General features: G+C 37.0%; 1 long non-coding RNA gene across 1 annotated transcript in view; it reads right to left on the bottom strand.

The window, feature by feature from the left end:
- Positions 1-349: 349 nt before the first annotated feature.
- Positions 350-13,339, bottom strand: part of LOC134733683 (uncharacterized) — a 45,587-nt gene continuing 32,597 nt past the window's right edge. The window contains exon 3 of the long non-coding RNA XR_010117317.1: positions 350-565. This is a non-coding gene — a long non-coding RNA (uncharacterized lncRNA). The remainder of the gene's footprint in view (positions 566-13,339) is intronic.

Here is a 13,339-nt window from a genome sequence, read left to right as displayed (position 1 = left end):
TGTCTGCAAGAGAGTTTTTTTTCTGAAGGGTCATTATAGTCTTGATGATACTTAGAAGAGTTTTCTTCATCTACTCCACAGTATTCCATCGAATTCAGAATATTTTTTGACTATTTTCTTTTTATCTGTGAAATGGTTTAAAAAAAGTGACAAAAGCACATCAGTTTGCATTTAATATGGAACAAAAGACTATCTATTTTTATGCATTGGATGGCTTTGGCAGCATAATTCCAAGGCTATTAGGATTTGTTTCAGTAATTTATTGCTATGGAAGAAATCATACTTCTCACCATGCCCAACTTAGTGGTTGAAAACAGCAATTTATTATCTTTAGTGATTCTGCGGGTTACTGGACTCAACTGAGCAGTTCTTCCACTCTACATGAGGTTTCATGCGGTTGCCATCATCTAGAGCCTCAGGCTGAATTTCTGAAATTGCACATTCACATGGCTTGGCAGTTGATGCTGATTCCTGACTGGGAGCTGCTCTGGGGGTGTTCACGGGAGTGCTTCATTTTCTTTCATATTGCTTTTGTATGCGGCTTGGACTTCTTACAGCATGGGGGCTGTGTGTCAAGAGAGGATAATCCAAGAATAAGCATTGAGAGGAAAGTTGCAGAAGCTACCAGTCCACTTAGGATCTCGTATCACTTAATTCCCAGGATGTCACTTCAACCACATTCTGTTGGTTAAAGCAGCACACATGGCCAGCCCAAATTTAGAAAGAGGATAAATCGTTTCATTATTTGAAGTGAGGAGTAACATCTCTGTTCAGAGATGGGAGGAATTGGGGAAACACTTTTGGAGAATAACTACCAAAGACGCATGTACTGAAGTCTAACCTCTCCCCTACCAACGTGTCGCCTCTTCATTTATTTTATCTTTAAAACAGAGAAAAGTTTAATGGAGGCGAACTTGCTGAGCACCTACCACGTGCCAGACACAACTGGATGTTGTAATAATGGAGCCTCACCAGACTATGTCTGTAAAAGTGACATATTTTGAACATCTAAATTATTATAGTTAGAATTCTCACTATCCTGTATGTCAAAAATGTGGAGTTCTTAAAAATGCACCACATACTTCCAGGGTTTCCCTGGAAAGCTTCACTGATGCTCCAGAACAAATCTACACTTGCTCCCATATTCTTATTTTGCCACCACAGTCCTGCATTTACCTCAGGTCAGCTGCTAGATAGAGTTTTCTTCCCTGGCCATGGACATTGACAATTCCAGTCTTCCACCTAGTTTTTCATGCACTACTCACACCAGAAAGCAACATGTATCAAGAATTTATAAAGGCTGATACTAAAGTAAGTACAACAGAAAAGTGGCTTCAAACCACTACTAGAGGGGATTATTCTTCTGTCCCACACACCAAACAAAACTCTCAAGTCATCCCCTGACTATGCATAGGCCTTCACATGCTGGGCTCTGGCTCACCTCACACAAATGAGAAATTACATAATCTCCATGCCTGGAACAGTGGGTGCAACTTTACTTTACTTTACTCCCAGAGACAAGAGGGAGACTCTTCCTGAACCCATGACTTCCTAGAATCCAAGTTCCAGCTCATTTCCTGCTCTTTAACTTACTTTCAGGATGACTGGCAGTGAGAATTCCCATTATTTTAGAGTATAACTTCCCTGAATATGATGAGGTCTGGGTCAAATGATCAGGAATAACTGACAGTGCATTCCCAAATCTGTTCTGTTACATTAAATAACACCTGGGAGGTAGCTCATTCTAATTCCTTTGATTGCCTTTCAACTGGTAGCACTTAAATAGACAATCAGATCTGAGGATCTATTCTGGGTAAAGATGGTCTAGGTAGCTAATGAGAACAAAGCAACTGCTTAAATCAAAACTCTCTGTCTCTTTGTTTCTGTCTCTCTGTCTCTCTGTGTTTCTCACGTATCTCCCCTCCACATACGGATATTCTAAATACATATTCAGGGAAAATTAAATTCAACTCAACTGAAATAAAATAAATTTGACTTGTATCAGTTTTTTTAAGGCATTCATACTAAAGTACTACAAATGAGGTGGCTTACAACAACAGAAACCTATTCTCATAATTCTAGAGGCCAGAAGTCAGAAATCAAGAATTAGACCTTTCTGAAGTCTCTGACGGAGACTCTGTTCCACGCCTGTCTTCTAGCATCTGGTGGTTACTGGCAATTCTTAGTGTTCCTTGATTTGTAGACCCATTTGCGACCTTCACTGGCACATTCTTTCTTCCCTGTGTCCAGATCTCCTCTTTTCTCTAAGGATACCAGTCATTGGAATAGGGCCCACCCTAACTGGGTATGACCTCATCTTAACTTGACTATATCTGCAAAGACCTTATTTCCAAATGAGGTCACTTTTACAGATTAGGACTTCAGCATATCTTTTTGGGGGACACAGTTCCACCCATGACTCACTATTTGCATCTAAAAAAAGCTGTTGCCTTGTAGATGAACAGAGGTCATCCTATTAAACAGCCCATTTCATGTTTATTACAAAAGCATCATAATTTGGATTCCTTTGTTGATTCAGGACTTTGCAAGAAAAATTGTAAGTGTTTGTTTGCCTAAAATCTGTATGACTTAAAAGGTTGAATTGTCCAAGTTGTCCCTCCCAGAATAAAATAAAATCTGCCCCAAGACAAATGCCAATAAGGCAGAAAATAATTGTAATCTTCGATTTGGCAGGTTTCTAATTTCAAAAATCTTAAACTCCAGTCTCTACTGGGCACCCGTTTATGAGGACAAAATGAAGTAACAGAAGGGAAATCCTCAGTGTTCCTAGGAAGAAACAGTGACATACCAATCCATGGCAGTTTTATTATTCTCTTTTCTACACCACTGAATTTTTTTTCAGTAGGAAACCCTTTCTACCTTTCTCTTTTTTCTACATTTTTTCGTAAATCAGAGCTCATCTTTTGTATACCCCTTTCACATATATTGTTTTATTACTTCTAAGAGCAAACTTTAAAAGAACCTAGATATTGGAGCCATTGCTGTACTCTGGAGAAACTACCACCTTCTCCACTCAGAGAGAACAAGTCCTCCTGTGAAGACTCTCCTTGAGGTGAGATGACCTGAATCATTGTCCGGAGCTTTGCACTGCTAGTGGCTAGACAAGACCCAGAAAGACCACCAGGAGCTCCAAGAGCCTAAGCTAGAGAAATCCTTCATCATCAGGGCAAAAGTGTGGTAATTCCAACTATTGTCTCTTCCTCGTGATTATTTTAAAAGATTTAAAAATCTGACAGCTGATACTTGCAGATTGTAATTCTAGCCATGGACATTGCTTGACCTGGGACAGGAATGACGAGTACTTGCTGAGAGTTATGAGTGAATTGAATATTCCATCCTAGAGTGGAAGATTGTGAAATATTAGATCTCAAATTTACTTACTTTTTTTACTGTGAAATAATTCTAACCTAAAATAACTTTAGAAAACCATAAAGAAAATTCCACTATTAATTTCCCATTCAATGGCATTCACTGCTTTTCCATTTTTATGATATGTCTTGAAGTTCACATTTGTAACTTATAAAATATACTCAAAATCTTCACTCTTTTGATTTTTGGTTTGTGTTTTTGTGTCTTATTTAGGAAAATATTTTCTTACTTTACAGCCATAAAGATAGTCTCCTATATTTTTAAAAAATGTAACGTTTACTTTTTACCTATAAAAATATATTCATGTCTATGTCATGGAGAAGGAAGAAGGAATGCTTTTCTTTTTTTTAACCCAAAAGTTATAACCTATTTTCTAAGGCCCATGTATCAAATGGTCTCAATTTTCCCATTTGACTTTTGTGAAAGGCAAAATTTACTGAAATTTTAGGAGATGATTTTATCTAAGTCATTGCAATTAGAAGAAAATTAAGGAGCATCTCAAAGGAAAAGAAGCAGGCTTGGGGTTTTAAGCAGGCAGGTAAACCAGAGTCATCTGGGAGTCTTAGGCAGCCATGAGCAGTGCTGCAGAAGGATCTCTTTTGAGGCTATGCAAGGATATGTTTTGTATTTAGGTATTTGCTTAACACAAAAGTGTCTGGAGATTTCGGAGAACAAAATGGTGGGGTGAGGGATTTTTTTAACTATCGTATTGGTAATACACAGCTTGGGTAAAATTCAACATTGACACTTTGATCAAATTCCTGATGTACGGCGAGTTTCTAGAGGCCTAAGCTGTTTCTAGATTATCCATTGTTCTATTCATGTGTTAATAACACACTTTCATAATTAAAATAGCTTTTCAATAATTTTTAGTACCTCATGAGGTACAAAAGCCTTGTTCTTCTTCTTCAAAATTATCTTGGCTTTTTTTCTTTGTCAAGATCCAAGAAAGAGCAGTTATGATTTTTTTTTTAGCATTACTTGAATTTATAAATTAATTTTGAGAAAAGTGGCAATCATGTCACATTAATACCTTCCATACATAAATTTGATTTTTAAAAGAATTTATTCAAGTTTGTTTTCAAATATTTTGACTACATCCCCAACACAACTTGTTTTTTCTGATTTTTAATGAAATTCCATAATCAGCTAAATTTCCTCTGAAGATCTGCATATTGAATATTTCTATATGTAATAAAATTGGGATCCTACTATATGCATAATTTAATATTCTACTCTATTCTCCTAATATTGTAAGTTTAAACAGACCAATATTATGCCATTAGGTAGATTTGTAATAATTATTTATTTCCATTATTTTGGGAATGTTGGTTGTGTTTAATCCTTGGTTACTATAATAACATGTTTTTAGGATATCTGTATAATAAATCTTGCTAACTCTGCTTAATGCCTTAGGACAGAGGTTGGCAAACTATGACCTACTGCCTGTTTTTGTGAATAATATTCTATCAGAACACAGCCATATTCATTTGTTTGTATTTTGTCTATGGCAGCTTTGATGCTATCAGAGCAGAATTGAACAGTTGGACACAGACTCTATGGCCTGCAAAACCTGCAAAACCACATATTACTATGTGGCCTCTTATAGAAAAGGATTCTGACTCCTACCTTAGGGTAAAGTCCTAGACGTGAAATTTCTTGGTGTAGGTGTATGCATAATTTTATAATTGTAATATACTATAAATTTTATTTCTGAAATTCTGAAGTTTGTGGCAATATTGTATCAGTACCTGCCTCAACACACAATTACTAGGATTAAATTCAACCTTTAAACTTTCAGAGAATACCTTTTATTCCGCTCTCCTACTGGATTTTTCAAAAATTCTGATACAAACTGCATGCTCATATGTTGAAAAATAAACTGAGATTTCCTTTTTCCAAGAGATATTTTGATCTTTTAAAACCACAATACTGACTTTTAGTTGGCCCTCCATAAGTATGTGTTTCTAGGGCATTCCAGTGAACTCATGCAACATGAGGTGATGCTTGAAGTATTTGACAGCAACCAAGGGAACAATTTTTCATGAGAAAACTGAGGCTGTTTGGATCTCACCCTTCCACTATGTGCATATGCAAATCCCCCGGAATGTTCCAGTAAACACTGGAAAGTTTGTCACTTTTCTGGCTCCAAGAAGACTTTTATCCTCCACCATTAGTTTTGCCATGCCAAATCACCAGAACAAAAATTCTAGATCTGTGTGTTTTTGCCCAAGAGTTTGTATTTTATTTTCTGTAGACAAGAGTAAGAGATATTTATGTATCTTTCTGTGTCTGCCTTATCAAATGCTCCATCCACAAGATTTATATCTGTATACTTATACACAGAATAATTTTATTGACAAGTGAAAGACTCAAATAATGGGAAGCTTTATTTTCCTTTCAAGTGATATAATAACTCTATTATACTGTAATTATCTTATACAACAAAATTGTTGAGAAAATGATGTCTGTATAATATCTTGCAACACATAACAACCGGTATGTTCTTTAGAGCAGAAACTGCATCAGAGAGACAAGAAGTTTTCCACTCTTTGTCCTCCGACTTCATCTTACAGTGATGTTTAAATTTATAATTTACTTGTTTTTTCTTTCTGTCAAATATTATTTAAAGAATGAGAAATGAATTCTTAAAGAATTAAATGTCTTTATTACCATCTTAAAGTGTCCTGATTATTGATTAGTTTGTGTTAGGTGTGAGCATGAAGGGCTATCACTGGACTGTTTCAGAGAAGATAAAGGCTCATTGGTATTTGACCTCTTGCTTTTTGTCATGATACCAAATAAATTCATTCTACAACTTATTTAAACTCTGACCACGATATTTATTCATAAATGAGATACTCAGATGGTGGGTTTTTAAAGAGGAGATGACATTGTTAAAGAAAAATGGTGTGTTTCTCTGAGTCTGGGGGGCGATGAAACAATTGGGATTTGGGTATATTGAGAATTTTACACCTGAACTGACACCAAGGTTTCTATATGACACCAAGTAACTTCCAAGTGATATTATCCCTTTCCACCACCCGCACCCATCCTGGACTAGAAAACAAGGAAACTCTTATTCATTGTGTTTGTGTTGCCTTTGCTAAAGACATCGTGCTAAGTGACGTTCATTTGTGAAAGGTGGAAAGCGGCTCAAGCCGAGCCATGGTCCTGAGTTGAGAAGAAGCATTCGGCCTCAGTGATTAACAAGGGGCTTGGGTTTTGATTTCACTGAACAGCAAACCCTGATGATCTCTCCCATTGGCGTGTTTCAAAATGTAAATGGGAAACCCTATGTCAGAATTGCACCCTCACCTGCTACTACTTTATACTTTAAGTTCTAGGGTACATGTGCACAACGTGCAGGTTAGTTACCTGTGTATACATGTGCCATGTTGGTGTGCTGCACCCATTAACTCATCATTTACATTAGGTATATCTCCTAATGCTATCCCTTCCCCCTCCCCCACCCCTCCCATCACACACCCCCGGTGTGTGATGTTCCCCTTCCTGTGTCCAGGTGTTCTCATTTCTCAATTCCCACCTATGAGTGAGAACATGCAGTGTTTGGTTTTTTGTCCTTGCAATAGTTTGCTGAGAATGACGGTTTCCAGCTTCATCCATGTCCCTACAAAGGACATGAACTCATCATTTTTTATGGCTGCATAGTATTCCATGGTGTATATGTGCCACATTTTCTTAATCCAGTCTATTATTGTTGGACATTTGGGTTGGTTCCAAGTCTTTGCTATTGTGAATAGTGCCGCAATAAACATATGTGTGCATGTGTCTTTAGAGCAGCATGATTTATAATCCTTTGGGTATATACCCAGTAATGGGATGGCTGGGTCAAATGGTATTTCTAGTTCTAGATCCCTGAGGAATCGCCACACTGTCTTCCACAATGGTTGAAATAGCTTACGGTCCCGCCAACAGTGTAAAAGTGTTCCTATTTCTCCACATCCTCTCCAGCACCTGTTGTTTCCTGACTTTGTAATGATCACCATTCTAACTGGTGTGAGATGGTATCTCATTGTGGTTTTGATTTGCATTTCTCTGATGGCCAGCGATGATGAGCATTTTTTCATGTGTCTGTTGGCTGCATAAATTTCTTTTGAGAAGTATCTGTTCATATCCTTCACCTACTTGTTGATGGGGTTGTTTTTTTCTTGTAAATTTGTTTGAGTTCTTTGTAGATTCTGGATATTAGCCCTTTGTCAGATGAGCAGATTGCCAAAATTTTCTCCCATTCTGTACGTTGCCTGTTCACTCTGATGGTAGTTTCTTTTGCTGTACAGAAGCTCTTTAGTTTAATTAGATCCCATTTGTCAATTTTGGCTTTTGCTGCCATTGCTTTTGGTGTTTTAGACATGAAGTCCTTGCCCATGTCTATGTCCTGAATGGTATTGCCTAGGTTTTCTTCTAGGGTTTTTATGGTTTTAGGTCTAACATTTAAGTCTTTAATCCATCTTGAATTAATTTTAGTACAAGGTGTAAGGAACAGATCCAGTTTCAGCTTTCTACATATGGCTAGCCAGTTTTCCCAGCACCATTTGTTAAATAGGGAATCCTTTCCCCATTTCTTGTTTTTGTCAGGTTTGTCAAAGATCAGATAGTTGTAGATGTGTGGTATTATTTCTGAGAGCTCTGTTCTGTTCTATTGGTCTGTATGTCTGTTTTGGTACCAGTACCATGCTGTTTTGGTTACTGTAGGCTTGTAGTATAGTTTGAAGTCAGGTAGCGTGATGCCTCCAGCTTTGTTCTTTTGGCTTAGGATTGATTTGGCAATGCAGGCTCTTTTTTGGTTTCATACGAACTTTAAAGTAGTTTTTTCCAGTTTTGTGAAGAAAGTCATTGGTAGTTTGATGGGGATGGCATTGAATCTATAAATTACCTTGGGCAGTATGGCCATTTTCACAATATTGATTCTTCCTATCCATGAGCAGGGAATATTCTTCTATTTGTTTCTATCCTCTTTTATTTCGTTGAGAAGTGGTTTGTAGTTCTCTTTGAAGAGGTCCTTCACATCCCTTGTAAGTTGGATTCCTAGGTATTTTATTCTCTTAGAAGCAATTGTGAATGGGAGTTCACTCATGATTTGGCTCTCTGTTTGTCCGCGATTGGTGTATAAGAATGCTTGTGAGTTTTCCACATTGATTTTGTATCCTGAGACTTTGTTGAAGTTGCTTATCAGCTTAAGGAGATTTTGGGCTGAGACGATGGGGTTTTCTAGGTATACAATCATGTCATCTGCAAACAGGGACAATTTGACTTCTTCTTTTCCTAATTGAATAACCTTTATTTCTTTCTCCTGCCTGATTGCCCTGGCCAGAACTTCCAACACTATGTTGAATAGGCGTGGTGAGAGAGGGCATCCCTGTCTTGTGCAAGTTTTCAAAAGGAATGCTTCCAGTTTTTGCCCATTCAGTATGACATTGGCTGTGGGTTTGTCATAAACAGCTCTTATTATTTTGAGATACATCCCATCAATATCTAATTTATTGAGAGTTTAGAAAAAGAGGGAATCCTCCCTAACTCATTTTATGAGGCCAGCATCATCCTGATACCAAAATCTGGCAGAGACACAACAAAAAAACGAGAATTTTAGACCAATATCCCTGATTAATATCGATGCAAAAATCCTCAATAAAATACTGGCAAACTGAATCCAGCAGCACATCAAAAAGCTTATCCATCATGATCAAGTGGGCTTCATCCCTGGGATGCAAGGCTGGTTCAACATACGCAAATCAATAAACATAATCCAGCATATAAACAGAACCAAAGAAAAAAACCACACAATTATCTCAATAGATGCAGAAAAGGCCTTTGACAAAATATTCAAGTTCTTTTTGTCCTATGAAAAGAGGATTTCTGGAGTTTAGTCTCGTTGATTTCCATTTTTTACAAATGTCCAAGATATTTTTATGCATACAGAGAATTATTAGTAAAAAGTGTTTTTGTACATTTTCCTTTACTGTAGAGTTTGAGCTTTTGAATTTATTATGAAAAAGTGTGAGATCCTTGTATATATTCAATTTTTCATAATATGTAAAATAAGAATTTGTAACATACTTAATGTACAGAATACACTTAATATAGAGTGCCATTGAGTGGAAAATTTTGTGGCTATCGATTCAAATGACAGAGTTTTGAATTTTCATTCAGGTTTTCTAAGACTAATTCCTCAGCTATAAAACATTGAAATTTAAGTCAAGGACCATGTCTAAACATCTTTTTATTCCAAGGTTTCAATATAGTGTCTTTTATCATTTATCACCCTGCACAGAGGTAGTCATACTTCCTCTCCGCATATATGAACTAACAGATATACACAGGCACAATTGCCTCACCTGGAAGAAATAAAAGGACTACAGTGCCCTTCTTCTCATAAGAATATTAATCCTGGAGAATGATGGAATAAGGTATAATCACAGGATGAATCTCACTAATTTGATCTTTGTAAATTTCTAAGAAATGTGACTTAGTAAGTACCTTCTTTGCCCTGGGATTCCTATGAGACCAGTTGTTTCTTATCCTTCATTCCTGAGGCAAATCAGTCATAAAAAGTTTTTTTCTGGTCTGGAGTGAGGAGCTTTCCATTTTACTTACTACTAATCAGTAATACATAGAATAACTGATACGTGAAAACACTGTGATAGAAGAGACTCTGAAGAGTCAACTATTTCACCTGTTGTGATGGAAAATGTTCAAAAACTGGCTTTCTGGGATAAAAAGCCCTGATTTTTAGCTTTGGCTGATTTCTGTGGTCTAAATACATCTGGCATGACTGATTTATAATTAACCTTGAACCTGGAGTTGGGAATTAATGAGCACCAGTCACTCTCACCAGCAGGTACAAACCTCCGAAGCAGAAAAATATATTAATAGCTCAACACAGATGACCTGCAGGCAGGAATATTACCTACATCTTGGCTTTTCAGGTTACTATGGTGTTTTGCAATATTCCTTTTATTGTTACTAAAACATCAGCGGTTTGGTCTAGGCCTTGCTGTTCACTGCACAGAAAGCCAATCACTGAGAAGACAAGTATTACCAAGGAAGAGGGCTTTAATCTGGTGCTACAACCAAGGAGATGGGAGTTCAGACTCAAATCCATCTCCCGGACTGACTAAAACTAGGGGTTCATACAGCAGGGAAGAAATATAATAATGTGTAAGAAAGCAACAACTAGGGAGGGGCAAGGAGGCATCTGGTGCCAATTTGGTGAGTTTCAGTTCTTTGATACCTTTTTTGAGAGGGCTGAAGGTCCTTTCCTGAGGAAGGAACTCAGATGAAACAAATACAAGTTTCAAGCTTTGACAGCAGAAGGGTCAATTTCTATGTTTATCTGAAAGAACAGTGTATGGGAGTATTGAGCTGGTTTCATTACTTAGGAGAAAGTTCCTCTACTTTTTTTTTTTTTTTTCAGACAGGGTCTCACTCTGTCACCCCGGCTGGAGTGCAGTGGCATGAACCTGGCTCACTGCAGCCTCAACCTCCTGGGCTCAAGTGATCCTCCTGCCTCAGCCTCCCAAGTAGCTGGGACTAGAGGCATGTCCAACTAAAAGAGTTCCTCTAGTAATTAGTATGCATTGTCAGAAATACAATTTCCCTAGTGAGTGATTTCACTAATTTTTTTCAGATCTTTGTAGCTATACTCATTAGTGATAGTCAGTGAGCCGCTAGTTAAGATCAAAAAAAAGTTCTGATTTAAATCTTTCAGTTAGGTGGAAGTTCCTTTCTTCTACCTTCTCTTTACTTCTTTGTCCTCTGCCATTCTCTCCTTTGTTCCCTCTCTTTATTTCTTTCCCTCATTCACTTTTCCCCTGCCTACCTGTCTCCCTCATGTTCTTCTCCATCATTTCTTTCCTTTAATTCATTCACATACATATATTAAACTCCAGAAATAGTCTTTTGCATAGAATTGGATTATAATAAATTTGGAAATAAATGTATATATAAATCAACGATGATTACGTTAGAAAAAAGTTATTTGTCTCTGGTTGGCTGATACAATAGTTGCTGCAAGTTCAACCAAACCATGGCTTTCATATTGGGTGTCTTGCCAAAGTATGCAGGCTAATTTCATGTCTTAATGTGTTCCTTCAATTTCACCTACAGAGCAGGCCAAATTGATGGTATTTTAGAAAAATGTGTTTATTCTACCTTTCTAAACCCTTAGAAAATTCATTGTGCCATGTATATTTAAAACATTTTATTATTTAAACTATTTCCCTTCACGATTCTTTAGGTAAGAATTTTAAACGTTATCATGTATGACATTTTTGTTGAAACTTTGCTAACCTCATTATTCTTTTTATTTGCATGTCTTAAGTGCTTTTGCTCCTGTCTTTTAATAAGAAAGTTAAAAAAGAAAGTTAAGATTCTTCGGAAACCTGAGGAAATTGATATGAAAGGTCATACTAGTTTTACCAGATATATATATTAAAGTTTTATTTTGAGCATAGGCCAACTGCTAGTTATTCTGAGACTTTAAGGCAAAAAGCAAATAGTTACTGTGATGTTTTCTTTTGTTTTTTTTTTTTTAACTTAAAAAATTGTATTTACTGAGAAAGACTCAGAATATCAACAAAATAGCTGCAACTTTTTTCCTGCAATTAGGGAGTGATATTTAGTTAACAGAACAGTTATTTCATATAAGCAGCATCAGAGACAACTGAAGTTGAAAAGCTACAATCCCCATACCCATATATAACTAATTTGTACTGTGTGCCATCAAGAACCTACTTTAAATTTCCATGCCAATTTACTAGGCAAGGCCAATGGCTATTGAAAACACCATCAGAATGAGGCTATCTAAAAACACATTTGGTAGTGTGTTAACTATACAAAAAAAGACATTGTATAGTTTAAAAACAAATCTTATACAGCCTTACATTTCAATGTTTTTGTTTAAAATGAGTGAATTCTGTACAGGGGGTTTAAATGCTTTATAGATCAGAAAAAACGGCTTTAGAACCAACTTATTCATCATCATCATCTTCTTCTTCATCTTCTTCCTCCTCTTGCTACTCATCCTCTTCATCTTCTTAATCTTCCTTCTTTTTCTTCCTTTTTCAGCCTTGACAATTCCCTTTTTTGCTACATCAGGCTTTCCTTTAGTTCTGTATGCAGCAATATCTTTTTTGTATTTTTCCTTCAGATTTGCAGCCTCTTTTTTCATAAGGCTGCTCGTCATCTGCAGCAATTATTCCACATGTTCCCGTTTCTTTGAAACATCATCAATGGATAGGCCGGAATGTTCTCCTTTGATTTTTGAACACTACTCAGAATAGAACCAAAAAAGTCAGGAGGCCTCTGGGGTGGATTGGGATCCTTGAACTTCATTTTGTTTCCCCTTTAGGAGGGATATAGGTTTTCATTTCTCTATCATAACAAGGCTTGTCTGCTTTTGCTGTGTCTTCAGATTTTCCCTTCTCTTCAACACACATGGTCTTCCACCTCTCTAAGCACTTCTTAGAAAACTGTGAGAAGGTGACAGAAGTATCTGGATACCATTTCTTCGTTTCTTGTGCTCCTCCTGACAAGTTTGCACAAAAAAATACATATGATGACATTTTGCCTCTCGGCTTCACAGGATCTCCATGGCCCATGTTTAGTTATTTTTCCTCAGTGAGGCAGAGCATTGCCCAGTGCCTCTGCTGCTCTCACTTGCCCTGGCACCATCTCTATGGAGCTCAATGTACTTCAATCTGTGATGGTGTTTTGATGGTTAAATGTGGCAAGGCTAAACTACAGTAAATGTGGCAAGGCTAAACTACGGTCCCCTTTGTAGGATGTTTCTGGGATGATTGATTCTAGAATGTTATGATATGCTACTAGAGATCCTCTCTTGTGAGAGCTGGAGGATGGAAGGGTGGCCATTTTGAAGCATGTGCCCACCTTCTCATGGCTATTCAAACACTAAACTAGATGCTACAGT

Source organism: Symphalangus syndactylus, chromosome 12 (genome assembly GCF_028878055.3).
Source record: "Symphalangus syndactylus isolate Jambi chromosome 12, NHGRI_mSymSyn1-v2.1_pri, whole genome shotgun sequence".
Classification (NCBI taxonomy): Eukaryota; Metazoa; Chordata; class Mammalia; order Primates; family Hylobatidae; genus Symphalangus; species Symphalangus syndactylus.
The sequence above is the reverse complement of the archived record's forward strand: the minus strand, read 5'-3'. Positions and strand labels throughout refer to the sequence as shown.